This window comes from Ovis aries, chromosome 5 (genome assembly GCF_016772045.2).
Source record: "Ovis aries strain OAR_USU_Benz2616 breed Rambouillet chromosome 5, ARS-UI_Ramb_v3.0, whole genome shotgun sequence".
NCBI classification, from domain to species: domain Eukaryota; kingdom Metazoa; phylum Chordata; class Mammalia; order Artiodactyla; family Bovidae; genus Ovis; species Ovis aries.
In genome coordinates, this window is record NC_056058.1 from 52,817,546 (window position 1) to 52,832,603 (window position 15,058).

Consider the following 15,058-nt stretch of genomic DNA (forward strand, 5'->3'; position numbering starts at 1 on the left):
AAAAAAAAGAACTACATACAATAAATGGTAGAGAGGATGTGGAGGAAAGGGAACCCTCTTGAACTGTTGGTGAGAATGAAAATTGGTACAGCCACTATGGAGAAAAGTATGGAGATTCCTTAACAAACTAGAAATAAAACTACCATATGATGCAGCAATCTCACTACTGGGAATATACCCTGGGAAAATCACCATTCAAAAAGGAACATATACCCCAATATTCATTGCAACACTATTTACAATAACCAGAACATGGTAACAACCTAGATATCCATCAACAGATGCATGAATAAAGTAGTTATAGTACATATGTACAATGGAATACTACTCAGACATGAAAGGAAAGAATTTGAGTCAGTTGTAGTATGGTGGATGAACCTAGAGCCTATTATACAGACTGAACTCAGAAAGAGAAAAACAAATAACATATACTAATGCATATATGTGTAATCTAGAAAAATAGTACTGATGAACCTACTGACAGAGAAGAAATGGAGACTCAGACACAGAGAATGGACTTGTGGACACAACAGAAAAAAATAGAGGAAAAAAAATAGAGTGGAAAAGACTAGAGATCTCTTCAAGAAAATTAAAGATACCAAGGGAACACGTCATGCAAAGATGGGCACAATAAAAGATATAAATGGAATAGACCTAACAAAAGCAGAAGATATTAAGAAGAGGTGGCAAGAATACATAGAATAACTATACAAAAAAGATCTTCATGACCCAGATAACAACAATGGTGTGATCATTCACCTACAGCCAGACATTCTGGAATGTGAAGTCAAGTGGGCCTTAGGAAGCATCACGATGAACAAAGCTAGTGGAGGTGATAGAATTCCAGTTGAGCTATTTCAAATCCTAAAAGATGATGCTATGAAAGTGCTGCACTCAATATGCCAGCAAATTTGGAAAACTCAGCAGTGGCCACAGGACTGGAAAAGGTCAGTTTTCATTCCAATCTCAAAGAAAGGGAATGCCAAAGAATGCTCAAACTACCGCACAATTGCACTCATCTCACACGCTAGTAAAGTAATGCTCAAAATTCTCCAAGCCAGGCTTCAGCAATACCTGAACCGTGAACTTCCTGATGTTCAAGCTGGTTTTAGAAAAGGCAGAGGAACCAGAGATCAAATTGCCAACATCCACTGGATCATGGAAAAAGCAAGAGAGTTCCAGAGAAACATCTATTTCTGCTTTATTGACTATACCAAAGCCTTTGACTGTGTGGATCACAATAAACTGTGGAAAATTCTGAAAGAGATGGGAATACCAGACCACCTAACCTGCCTCTTGAGAAATCTGTATGCAGATCAGGAAGCAAGAGTTAGAACTGGACATGGAACAACAGACTGGTTCCAAATAGGAAAAGAAGTACGTCAAGGCTGTATATTGTCACCCTGCTTATTTAACTTCTATGCAGAGTACATCATGAGAAATGCTGGACTGGAAGAAACACAGTCTGGAATAAAGATTGCCGGGAGAACTATCAATAACCTCAGATATGCAGATGACACCACCCTTATGGCAGAAAGTGAAGAGGAACTCAAAAGCCTCTTGAAGAAAGTGAAAGAGGAGAGTGAAGAAGTTGGCTTAAAACTCAACATTTAGAAAACTAAGATCATGGCATCCAGTCCCATCAGTTCATGGCAAATAGGTAGGGAAACAATGGAAACAGTGAGAGACTTTATTTTTTTGGCTCCAAAATCACTGCAGATGGTAACTGCAGCCATGAAATTAAAGATACTTGCTCCTTGGAATAAAAGGTATGATCAAGCTAGACAGCATATTAAAAATCAGAGAAGTTACTTTGCCACAAAGGTCTGTCTAGTCAAAGCTATGGTTTTTCCAGTAGTCATGTATGGATGTGAGAGTTGGACTATAAAGAAAGCTGACCACTGAAAAATTGATGTTTTTGAACTGTGGTTTTGGAGAAGACTCTTGAGAGTTCCTTGGACTTCAAGGAGATGAAACCAATCAATACTAAAAGAAATTAGTCCTGAGTATTCATTGGAAGGACTGATGTTGAAGCTGAAACTCCAATACTTTGGCCACCTGATGTGAGGAGCTGACTCATTGGAAAAGACCCTGATGCTAGGAAAGATTGAAGGTGGAAGGAGAGGGGGACGATAGGAGATGAGATGGTTGGAAGACGTCACCGACTCAATGGACATGAGGTTAAGTAAGCTCTGGCAATTAGTGACAGACAGGGAAGCCTGGCGTGCTGCAGTCCATGGGGTCGCAAAGAATCAGAGGTGACTAAGTGACTGAACTGAACTGAACAGATGCGGATCCTAGAAAATAGTACTGATGAACCTACTGATTGAGAAGAAATGGAGAACAGACACAGAGAATGGACTTGTGGACACAGCAGAGGAAGGAGAGGCTAGGAGAAATTTAGAAAGTAGTATTGACTTATATACACTATCATGTGTAAAATACATAACTAGCAGGAAGCTGCTATATAACACAGGGAACCCAGCCTGGCACTCTGTGATGACCTAGAGGGTTGAAATAGAGAGAGGGAAGAGAGGTCAAGAGGGAGGGGACACACACACACACACACACACACACATATATATATATATACACACACAAACACATACACACACACATAATATATATATATATAATTATGACTAATTTATATTGATGTACAGCAGAGACCACCACAACATTGTAAAGCTATTATCCTCCAATTTAAAAAGAAAAGAAATAAATGATGGGGATTTTCAGCATTTCTGATTTCTTTCTATTTTCTACTATTTCAGTGCTACCTCTGTCCTTGTTCATCTCTGGATTGTAACCAACTGTCACCTTTTTTCTTTCAAATGTCAAGTTTCTAAGCCTTCTATTCCCTTTGCTTTATGTAAGGTTTTTAGCGTGTGTGGTGTGCTGTGAGATGTAGTTTCACAGTATTTAGGCCCCAAATGCCATCATTCTTGGAACCTCGAGTAGTCTCTCTCTAAATTGGTCAGCTTGATAATCTTATATCTCTTCTTCCTACTAGTTTATGTAGGTACAATCTACTGGTTGCTTTTGAATTTCCCTCCTTTCCGGACTTTTTTCTAAAATGGAATGCATATAAATATAAGGCATATCATTTCACAAGTAATATTCTTAGCAATTTTTTCTAAAGAGACTTATCTATAGGATAATGGAAGGAAACAAAGAAAGAACTAGAGCAAGAGACAGAGACACACATTTTGGGGGAGGATTAAAGTGGCTTATGAGAACAGTCACTATGTAACAGGTAATACTAGGAAAGCAACAAACTAGTGCATGTAGTTGTCTAGGCAATAGCAGTATGCCTCCAACAGTAGTAGTAAACCATGCAATAAGAGAATAAGAGGTCCCAATTAACACTCTTGGATTTAAGTGGGTACTTATTCAATAAAGCGCACAAGACTGTTAATGGTGGTTATCAGAGGCTCAATGAGTTTAAGCTAATTTTGTCACCAACTCTGTCATCTTTCCTTAGATATCTTGTGCTTTCTATTTCTATTCTTTCTGTCATAAGCCAAGGATACAAATGCTAGGATGCAAGGTAAACATCTTTAATTACAGTTCTTCAACCCATATAGGGACTAAGTTATAACCATAATGGGTTTCCATAAGCATTTATAGATAGGAATTATAACTTGGAAAAGAAATTCTGTTAACCTAGTTTGTTCTGCTGTTTGCTTTTAATAAATTATACTTGGAGAACTCTTATTATGGGTATTTTTGCTGGTCTTTAAAAGCTTCTGTAGGTGTCACCTTGAGATATGTAGCTAAAATCGTTATCTTCAATAGAAATAAAATTGGAAAATCCTGGTATCACCAGAAAACTAGAAATAACTGAAAACATGAATCAAATAAAAACCAAAGGCAGGGGCTTCCCTGGTGGCTCAGTGGTAAAGAATCTGCCTTCCAATGCAGGAGACACAGTTTTATCCCTGATAGGGGAAGAGCCCACATGCTGCAGAGCAACTAAGCCCGTGCATGACTACTGAGCCTGTGCTCTAGAGTCTGGGAGCTATAACTACAGAGCCCATATGCTGCAACGACTGAAGCCCATGTGTCCTAGAGCTTGTGCTCTGCAACAACAGAAGCCACCACAAAGAGGAACCTGCACAACTAGAGGGTAGCCCCTGCTTGCCACAACTAGAGAAAAGCCCATGCAGCAACAAAGACCCAGTATAGCCAAAAATAAGTAAATATAATTATTTAAAAGACCAAATGCAAATACAAAAATTAATTTATTAGTAAATAAATTTATGAGTATGACTTATTTTTTTAATTTATAGATGTGTTATCAAAAGAATTTAGAAATTAATGATCTAGATGACAAGAGTCAGATACATTCTCTTAGCCTCTTTCATGTAATTTAAAGCAGAAAAATGCCTAAGAGCTGACCCTGGAACAACACAGGTTTGGACTACAAGGTCCACTTATAAGTGGATTTCTTTCAGTAAACACAAACTGCATGACCCCTGGTTGGCTGAATCCACAGAAAGCAGAACTGCTGGTACAAAGGGATGACTATACAGTCACCCATTCACTGTTTAAGGGTCAGCTGTGTATTACAGGCCAAGTCCCAGCAATGATACCTTCTAGGAAGGAGACAGGGAAAGGGAAAGGGAAGTTGCTCATTTGTGTCCAACTCTTCGTGACCCCATGGACTGCAGCCTACTAGGTTCCTCTGTCCATGGGATTTTCCAGGCAAGAGTACTGGAGTGGGGTGCCATTGCCTTCTCCAATGAAGAAGATATGTATCTACTTTAAGACAAGTTCAAAAAACAGTGTATTTATGACCTTTGAAATATCGTTAGATATTAGTAGAAGTTCAGGTAAAAATAGTTAGTAAGACAGATCCTTAGAGGTTCTCACAATGAATTTCAAAATAATTTTTGCTCGTGTGTTTAAATTTGAGCAAAGCAGATAACGCTGGGCAAGTTCAAAACTAGACTCCCACACAAAATGCTCTTTCTGTAGGTTCAAAAATAAACTGCTAACAAAGAAGACCTCTTTCTTTTGTAGGCTTCAGCAGCACCTCTGCTTTCCCTGTTCCAAAAATGTTATTTGAAATAGCATTTGATGTATACAGCTGAGTGTACCATACCATAACAATGCTTTATCTATCCCTAAGAGCTGCCTCAAGATCCTCCCCTCCTAAGATTTGCTTTTCTCCTTATTGATAGTTTGCATGATGACTGTTAAATTAAGGCCAACTACTTTTATTCCTTTGGGACACTTTCTACTTTCAAAGTGTCAATGTAAAAAACAACAAACAAACCATAGATAATTTTCATGTTTTTATCAACAAACTTTCTATACAAAAGGATAATTAAAAGTCAATTTCTACTTAGAATCTGAAAGACATTATTTGTTTCAAAAGGGAATTGTGAATCTGAACAGGCAATCTACTATATGATTCCAACTATATGATATTCTGGAAAAGGCAAAAATAAGGAAATAGTAAAAGATTAGTGGTTATCGTAGTTTTGGGAGGAGAAAGGAAAGAACAGGTGAAACAGGGAATTTTTAGAGGAGTGAAACTATTCTGTATAACACTGTAATAATGGATACATACTATTAAACATTTATCACAACTCATTGCACATACAAGACAAAGAATGAACTCTAATGTAAACTGTGTACTTTGGTTAATTAAAAATAAAGTTAAGATATTTGTGCTCCCCAAGCACTTTTTGAGAAACTAAATAGGCAAATCACATACTAGAAGAAAATATTCATAATAAGCATATCTGGCAAAGGTCTTCGATCTAGAATACATGAAGAACTTTCACAACCTAATAGTAGGACAAACAAGGTGATTTAAAAATGGACAAAAGATTCAAAGAGACAATTCACACTTTCCACACTTTTGCCTAAAGAAGATATGCAAAATGGCCAACAGGCATATGAAAAAGTTTTCATATCATTCATCCAGGAAAAGCAAATTCAAACCATAATGAAATATCATTACACACCTCCTAGAATGGCTAAAATAAAATACTGACATCAAATACTAGAGTAACTCAAATTCTCATATATTACTTGTGGGAGTGTAAAACGGAACAAACATTTCAGAAAACTCAGTTTTCCAAAAGTTGAATGCACATATACTCTATGAGCTAGCAATTCTACTCCAAGATATTTATTTAAGAAAAACAACATATTTACACCAAAAGGCAAATAAAATTGTTCATAGAATCTTCTTTTCATAACAATTCCAAACTGTAAGCATCCCAGATGTCCATCAATAGAAGAATGGATTATTAAACTGTGTATTTCCTTATAATGGAATCTTACTTTGCAATAAAAAGGGATCAGCTACTGGTACTTGAAATAACATGAGTCATTCTCAGAAAATATTATGCTAAATAAAGAAGCAAGATGCAAAAGATGACAAACTACAGGATTCAATTTATATGAAACTTTGGAATATAGTGACAGGATTAGTTGTTTCTGAGAGGGGCATTGCCTGGGTAGTGACAGAGGTAAGTTTCTGGGTTTGAAGGAAATGCTCTGTGTCTTGATAGGGGCATAGTCTGCCACAGTGTATGCATTTAGCAAAACTGATTGGACAGCACACCTAAGATATAAAGATTTCACTTGTGTAAATTAAACTTCAATAAATAAAATTATGAAGCCTTATTCTTTCAGGTAATCTGTGATCATATTATACATGGGGATAGTTATAGTGGCGTCGTTAGGAGATGCTTTACAAATTATGAGGGTGTTAATAACTCTTTGATGTATCCTTTTCATTGACTTCTCAATGAGGGAATGGTAACTGCCTCCAGGTCCTGTGAATTAGACCAGAATATAAAGACTAGTGAAGCTCAGCCTATGCCAACAAGACATCAGCAGTTAGCTTAACATGGTTTTCAATTTCATTTCCTGCCTTGGTTTAATGCTGCATATTGTAATTTCATAGTTTAACAAACATCAGCATGAGAAGTAGATATTACTTACCATCAAGGCACAAGCCTGGAAATATAAATCGTGGTCATAAAAATAAATTAAAAGTAAATTAACGCCTAAATGAAGTTTCCAAGTACCAGGCTTCTGAGGAATTCATGGATATAAATAGTTACATCATGAGAATACTTGGAAGATAATGTATCCGTGGCCTTTGGTCAATGGAGAAAACCAAACAAGAGAAGCATCGTTAATTTATTCTTCAGATGTAAGAACTGCCCTATAAAGAGAGACCAAGTCTGTTTTATACCATGTAACCAACTGAAAAATAAAATCAATTATACTAAATACAAATGAGATTTTTTTGTATTTAATAGCATCAAATAAAAGGGTAGAAATGAAAGTATTATACTGATGAAATAATGAGTGAATAGAATTTATTGAAACTGTGCCTTTGATCAAGTATTAACACAATAAGTAAAACAAACCATTTATTCTTAAACTAGGAACAATCCAATGATGATCAGTATGAGGAAACTATTATACCTCTAAGAGTTAACCTTATTAAATATATATTTGTGACTGGCTATGTTTTTCTACAAATTTGACCTTATAATATCAATGTCCCAAACTAAAAGTACTACACTATTTATATGGACAGAATTCAAACAAAAACTATTATAAATATTATAATGATAGAAGCTAATTTTATTGAATATTACTTCTAAACTTGCTTGATTCTGAGAGCCATCAACTTAACATCTTTCAAAAAGAGGAAAAAAGAATGCACACTATTAGGTACATCAGCTGTTAAGAACACATTCCAGTTTCAGAATGTGAAAATGTCTTCGAATCCAGGAACTATAGTCCTAGTTCTGCACTGAATGATTTGCAAAGTAATCACAATGAGTTCTTGTCATAATCCTATGAAGGGAGCATTGGCTAAGTCACTTCAGTCGTGTTCGACTCTGTGCGACCCCATAGACGGCAGCCCACCAGGCTCCCCCATCCCTGGGATTCTCCAGGCAAGAACACTGGAGTGGGCTGCCATTTCCTTCTCCAATGCATGAAAAGTGAAAAGTGAAAGTGAAGTCGCTCAATTGTGTCCGACTCTTCGCAACCCAATGGACTGCAGCCTACCAGGCTCCTCCATCCATGGGACTTTCCAGGCAAGAGTACTGGAGTGGGGTGCCATTGCCTTCTCCAGAAGGAATGAGAGAGAAGGAAGGATTATCTTTCCTATTTTATAACTATCCTATAAGAATAATTGATTTGCCCAAGATCACATTGCTTGTAAGTACAGGGCCTAGACTGGTGTCTAGATCCACAGTCTCTAAAGACTCTGCATTATGGAAACCAGAATCATTAATTATCTGGTGGTCATGTTATTGCTGGTTTCCGGTATATAAGAAGGAAAGATCTTATTTTGTTTGGTGTTTTCAATTATTTCTGAAGTTCCTCCATGACTTAGTGCCAAGTTTTTCCAAATCTGTCTGACTTGGAACACGATTAAAGTTAAAGACAAAATGCATGAATAAACACTAATAGTAGACCATGAAAAAGCCAGCAGACTCTTATAGAATATTTTAGGTCCTCACAGGCCAATGTGAGCAGTGCAAAGAGTCTTCCTGCTCGCAGAGACCACAGTTGAATAACAATGCTCCTATTCACAATCTAGTTCCACTTCATTTGAGGGGCAGAAGGGGCTTTTACCCAAATTATTTTAGAAGCGTTGGACCTTCAAATGCACTTATAGATAACCTAGCCCCTAATTACACTGAAGAAGAATTCCAATGAGAGACCTGATACTCACCCATGGTCACATTAGTTCAGTTCAGTTCAGTTCAGTCCAGTCGCTCAGTCATGTCCGACTCTTTGCGACCCCATGAATTGCAGCACGCCAGGCCTCCCTGTCCATCACCAACTACCAGAGTTTACCCAAACTCGAGTCGGTGATGCCATCCAGCCATCTCATCCTCTGTCATCCTCTTCTCCTCCTGCCCCCAATCCCTCCCAGCATCAGAGTCTTTTCCAATGAGTCAACTCTTCGCATGAGGTGGCCAAAGTTCTGGAGTTTCAGCTCTAGCATCAGTCCTTCCAAACAACAGCCAGGACTGATCTCCTTTAGAATGGGCTGGTTGGATCTCCTTGCAGTCCAAGGGACTCTCAAGAGTCTTCTCTAACGCCACAGTTTAAAAGCATCAATTCTTCGGCACTCAGCTTTCTTCACAGTCCAACTTTCACATCCATACATGACCACAGGAAAAACCATAGCCTTGACAAGACAGACCTTCATTGGCAAAGTAATGTCTCTGCTTTTGAATATGCTGTCTAGGTTGGTCATGACTTTCTTTCCAAGGAGTAAGTGTCTTTTAATTTCATCGCTGCAATCACCATTTACCATGACTTTGGAGCCCAAAATAATAGTCTGACACTGTTTCCACTGTTTCCCCGTCTATTTCCCAGGAAGTGATGGGACCAGATGCCATGATCTTCGTTTTCTGAATGTTGAGCTTGAAGCCAATTTTTTCACTCTCCTCTTTCACTTTCATCAAGAGGCTTTCCTCTTCACTTTCTGCCATAAGGGTGGTATCATCTGCATATCTGAGGTTATTGAGATTTCTCCAGGCAATCTTGATTCTAGCTTGCGCTTCTTCCAGCCCAGGGTTTCTCATGATGTACTCTGCACATAAGTTAAGTAAGCAGGGTAACGATATACAGCCTTGACATACTCCTTTTCCTATTTGGAACCAGTCTGTTGTTCCATGTCCAGGTCTAACTGTTGCTTCCTGACCTGCATATATGTTTCTCAAGAGGCAGGTCATATAGTCCTGTATTCCCATCTCTTTCAGAATTTTCCACAGTTTATTGTGATCCACACAGTCAAAGGCTTTGGCACAGTCAATAAAGCAGAAATAGATGTTTTTCTGGAACTCTCTTCCTTTTCCCATGATCCAGCAGATGTTGGCAATTTGATTTCTGGTTCCTCTGCTTTTTCTAAAACCAGCTTGAACATCAGGAAGTTCACGGTTCACGTATTGCTGAAGCCTGGCTTGGGGAATTTTGAACATTACTTTACTAGCGCGTGAAATTAGTACAATTGTGTGGTAGTTTGAGCATTCTTTGGCATTGCCTCTTTGGGATTGGAATGAAAACTGAACTTTTCCAGTCCTGTGGCCACTGCTGAGTTTTCCAAATTTGCTGGCATACTGAGTGCAGCACTTTCACAGTGTCATCTTTCAGGATCTGAAATAGCTCACCTGGAATTCCATCATCTCCACTAGCTTTGTTTGTAGTGACACATTGGTTAACCACTGTTAAGTCTAGCATCACTATTCACATTTTCTTATCAGGAATCATAATTACTACTAGTTGTTGAGTATTTACTATGCACCAAGCCCTGTGCTAAAAATTTAAAATTTCCTTCCTAATTGGCAATAATCTCTGTTCCTGTATCTTTCTATATGATTTTAAAATTGCATCATTTCCACCAGGAGACCTGCTCTTACATCTTTTTCTTTGAAGAATGTTGCTATGATGGAGCATCTGAAAGGATCTCCAAAGAAGAATCTAGTGTGTTACAGCCTAATACAGAGGTCAGCAAGTTATGGCCCCCAGGCCCAATTCTGCCTATTACTTGTTGCTGTGAATGAAGTTTTCCTGGGACACAGCCATACCCATTGGTTACATATAATCCACAGCTAAGTTAAGTGGTTATAACAGAGACTGTATGCCCCACAAAGATGAACATTCTTTCTATCTTACCCCTTTTAGACCCCTGACCAAATGGATCAGTAGTCACTTGAAGGATTTCACAATAAAGTGTGAGCAGAAATATGTGTCTTCTTTGTTACCTCAAATATCCTCATTCAGTACCAGCATGTACTGAATGGCTAATATACATAAAACCTGAACTTCTAGGGAAGTAAAGCAGTATAGGATTTGTTCCCTATCCTCAAGCTAATACTCAGTGGTGGATCCCTGGCCTAGAGGGATACAGAATTTCTTATATCCTTCCCTCTCTATACTATTTTCCCCAAGAAAAGCAACCATCTAGTTTCAGTAGTTATAACTCATGACCTTCAAATGGCACAATGCAGCATACATAGAGTGACTACACGTAACTTTTTTGAATTCAAAGATGAGAATCCTTGTTTTCTTTTTACACTTGGAGAGGGAGGGAGAGGACAAAGTGAGTCAAATGCTGGAAATGAGCAAAAGTTTCCCTAAGTATGAAACAGAGTAGAATGTAGTTATCCTACAGTGGCCATGTGGATAAAGATATGGCATAAATGATGTCGCTCCCTAAAAAACATTACCATGACCATGATCCATAACTGTAAAAAAAAAAAAAGTATTCATAGCTGTAAAATAAAATTCCTTTACCTGGTAGTCAAATTTGTCAAGTTTTGACTCACTCATTATCCTTTTCATCATCTAAAACTAAATCAAATATGTGCTGCAGTCCACGGGGTCGCAAAGAGTTTTACACAAAAGAGTTACTGAACAACAATACTGTTTGGAGTACCTCAGGTCTTAATTTATTATCTCCCTTTCTCAAAAAGGCCTTAAGGGAGAAGGTGACATTTTGATAGATTATACACTTTAATCTTTCACAAGCAGTATAGGATCCTACTGCCTTGTGTTAGAGGTAAAGACGGTTTCCACTCTATAAGTAAGACTTTAAGTCTTATTTATTAACATTTTAGATTACTTAATGGCCTTATATATGATATAGTCTGCAATATTACCACCAAAAATTTATAGTTTTCATCACATAAAACTAGAGGAAGAAAAACCCTATCAAGAGAGAATTAAAAAAATATACTCCTAACTATTAAGGTGAACTTACTTTAATCTTTTAAAAATGTAAAGCATATTACAGACAAATAGATATAATTAACTGTAACAGTTTCCCAGTCTGGCCACATCTCATGTTACAGTGATTAATTCTATTGTTTTTTAGTCACTGAGTCATGTCCAACTCTTCTGTGATCCCATGGACTATAGCACCACCAGACTCCTCTGTCCATGGGATTTCCCAGACAAGAATACTGGAGAGGATTGCCATTTCCTTCTCCAGGGGATCTTTCCCACCCAGGGATTGAACCTGAATCTCCTGCTTGGCAGGCAGACTCTTTACCACTGAGCCACCCCAGTAGCCATTAATTCTAGCAAGGGAGGATAATTTTGACATCTGAAGGAGTGACTTGATTTTTGAAATCCAAAAAGGAAATGTGCCTTATTTCTTAAATGAACATGTTTAAATACTTGGAAAGCATAAATTTTCCTAAAGATAGCTTTGCTTATCACTCTACACTTAAAATTAAAGCAGGTTTATGTAACACATTTCAGTACAGATTATATATTTTATATAACTCATGTTAATATATAAAATATATAATATTCATTAGAATATCACTACAGTTTAACTAATTTTTCACTATTGACAGGGCATTATTATCCACATTTTTATAGGCATGATCAGTTGCCTACATGATATTTCTTCCCTTTCCTCAATTTTTTCCTTCCTACTGCATTCCTGATTTTGTCTGGCTATCCATCCTCTTTAGTAGTGTTAATTGCTTCAAGGGAGAATGGATGCTGATTGGTCAAGTTATTCATGCAATTGATTTACATCAGCATGTGAAGCAGGCCAGTGAACAAGAGCAAAAGTCAGCTAGGGACTTTCTGGGAAATGGTCTTCCTTATCAGATAATTTTATAAGGATGACATAATTATTATTAGACATTTTCAGTGTCTATGTGGGACAGCTGAAACTGTGGCAGTCATGCTGAGGCCAGAGGCAAGAAACTAGCTGACGACAAAGCAGACCAGGCCAAGGAAGTAGAGCTGGAGAAGAAGGGGCTGTTCATGACATCATGAGCCACGTGACTAACGAACTCTGGAATTAAACTACCTTAAAAATTCTTGTTAGAAGAAATGCTATGTCTTCCTTATCATACAAGCCAATTTAAATTGAGATTTTCTGTCTTGTAGCCTAAAGCAACCTGACTGATATGTACCTGATAGTCAAACTGCTATTTAACTCTTTTAGGAGTTGCCCCCCAAACAGCAATATCAACCCAAAGGGGAAAAGAAGATGCTATGCTTCTTGTAGTATGTCATCACCAACCATCTACTGAGTATCTATTAATTTCCACTTTCTTGACATCTTAGGAGCACTTCTTGTGTTCTGAGTGCCACACTCTTAAAGCTGATTGTCCAGGGAGAAGATATTCTTCCACTGTGACAAGATCACCTGTCTCTTAATTAAATAAAAGGCATTTAAGGAAAGATTAGCAAGTCTTTTAACAAGTGTTCTAACTTGATAAAAATAAAAATTAAAAAAAAAAAACAACTAGAGAATGTTGACAATTATTTACCAGATAATGAAGGAAAGGTCAGAGAAGTTCACTATTTTGTTAAATCTCTTACAAAATATTAGTGACCAAATGAGAGAATCCATACTGTGAGGGTCTATTTCTCATCATCAGAACAATGACAACCAGACAATGTGAATGTTTCTTACTTAAACTGTACATATTTTTCTTAAACTTTAAAAATAAGCATACATGTGTATACATATTATACACACATACAACCTCCAAATTAAAAAATTGTGAATGCTTAGTGTGTATTATGCACTTGTTATGCATGTATTCTCTCCTGAAAGTGAAAAAAAGTGAAAGTGTTAGTTGCTCAGTCACGTCTGACTCTTTGTAACCCCATGGACTGAAATCCTCCAGGTTCCTCTGTCCACGGAATTCTCCAGGTAAGAATACTGGAGTGGGTAGCCATTCCCTTCTTCAGGGAATCTTCCAGACCCAGGGATTGAACCTGCATCTCCTGTATTGCAGACAGATTCTTCACCATCTGAGCTGCTATATAGAAACATTAAACAGACATGTAGATATATGTATGTAAATACATGTAGAAAGGTCTGGAAGCGTATACATACTCACTTCTTTGACTGTTACAGCAGTGGAAGTAGATTGAGGAAAATAGAGATAGACGATCTGTACTGATTTGACTGTATACTTCATACAAAAAGCAGCTTATAAGCATAAAAACCTTAAAAATGTTCATACTTTTTGACTTAATAGTTTCTCCTTTATTATGAATTCCTATGAAAATAATCTTAAATGTGGAAAAGAGTTATGTACAAAGATATTTTCTACAGAATTATTCATAATAAAATATGTAAAACAAATAATTATAATTATAGCAGATTCTTATTATGCAATATTTAGCCATTAAAATGGTAGTTATGAATTATTTGAAATGCAGATATACGGAAGAAAATGAAAATTCAGGATTCAACTGTATATGTATAGCATTATCTTTACCATGTAAGAAAGCTAAAAGTTTGAAAATATATGCCAAAATTGTATTAATTTTTATCTCTAGGTTCATAGGGCTTGAATTTTTCCTTCCTTTTTATAATTTTCTGCAGTTTCTAGAATGGATCTAATTTTAAATTTTAAAAAGGTATTATAAGAAATAAAAGAACTTATATTTGAATTAAACACTAAGAAGCTTAAACTAAGTAAAAAGTACATATGTTAAAATCTGGTTATTCAAAATGAGTGCACAAGCATTTTAAAATATAGATAAAACACATTTCAAAAACATTATATATGAAACCTCACTATATATGAGACTTTACTCTGGGGGTTCAAAAATCACTGCAGATGGTGATTGCAGCCATGAAATTAAAAGGCGCTTGTTTCTTGAAAGAAAAGCTATGATGAACCTAGACAGCATATTAAAATGCAGAGACATTACTTTGCTGAGAAAAGTCCATCTAATCAAAGCTATAGTAGTCATGTATGTGACTAGTAGTCATAGATGTGAGGTTGGACTATAAAGAAAGCTGAACACTGAAGAAGTGAACTTTTGAACTGTGGTGTTGGAGAAGACTCTTGGGAGTCCTTTGGACTGCAAGGAGATCAAACCAGTAAATCCTAAAGGAAACCAGTCCTGAATATTCACTGGAAGAACTGACGTTAAAGCTGAAACTTCAATACTATGGCCACCTGATGGGAAGATCTGACTCATTTGAAAAGACCCTGATGTTGGGAAAGATTGAAGATGAGTTTAAGCAAGCTCCTGAAATTGGTGACAGACAGGGAAACCTAGCATG